A 794-nucleotide genomic window follows, 5' to 3' on the forward strand; every position below is an offset into this window, starting at 1 on the left:
CACTACATCTCATACTTAAAATCTGTCTAAAATTAATACCAGATCATTCTAGGCTTCAGTGACACATACTGCTCTAGGAATTTTGTTACCACTGCCCCTGACAGTTCTATGCCTGCTGCTCACCCCGGGTTAAGTGTTGCACATTTGTTCTAGTCCTACTTGAGGGCAAATCTGAATGAGAAATGGAAGATGTGTTTTAAATTGAGGTAACATGTATGAATGATTTAAGAAACTTGAATAATGAGAACACAGATTCTAAGAGATTCATAGGAGCCTTGATTATTTTTGTCTACCTTCTCCGTGTTTGAAGCAGGTGCTAATAATGTGCTGTGGACCTGTTCTAAAGCATTTATTAACAGACCCTACAGGGACTTCCCTGGTGGTCCAGTGGATAAGACTCTGCACTCCCAATACAGGGGGCCCAGGTTCAATCCCTGGTCAAGGAACTAGATTCCACGTGCTGCAACTAAAGATATTGAATGTTGCAACTAAGACCCGGCACAGCCAAATCAGAAAAAAAAAAAAAAAGACAGAAAAGGGGTACTGCAAAGATCATTCATATGTCTCTTGAATGGGATAAATACACTTTTGAAATAAATTATTGTAGAAGAGGCCTTAACTGTTAGTAGCATATTTATCAACCTTTCTTTACATTAAAGTGGCAAAAAAAGTTATTTAATATTGAAAAGACTCAACTGAAACCTTTTTATTTTTTCCAGACCAGACTGAAACACATTTTCATCTTTTAACATTCTCCTTACAGGTATTAATATAGGTGAGAAGAACATGTTTGA

The 794-nt window shown here is 37.2% G+C and overlaps 1 non-coding gene across 1 annotated transcript; it reads left to right on the forward strand.

Annotated features, from left to right (window-relative positions):
• Positions 1-373: 373 nt before the first annotated feature.
• On the forward strand, positions 374-446 carry TRNAG-CCC. Its single transcript has one exon. It is a non-coding gene; the product is annotated as a tRNA-Gly (tRNA).
• Positions 447-794: the final 348 nt, after the last annotated feature.

The sequence above is a fragment of the Bison bison genome, unplaced genomic scaffold, assembly GCF_000754665.1.
Source record: "Bison bison bison isolate TAMUID 2011002044 unplaced genomic scaffold, Bison_UMD1.0 scf7180017863080, whole genome shotgun sequence".
Classification (NCBI taxonomy): Eukaryota; Metazoa; Chordata; class Mammalia; order Artiodactyla; family Bovidae; genus Bison; species Bison bison.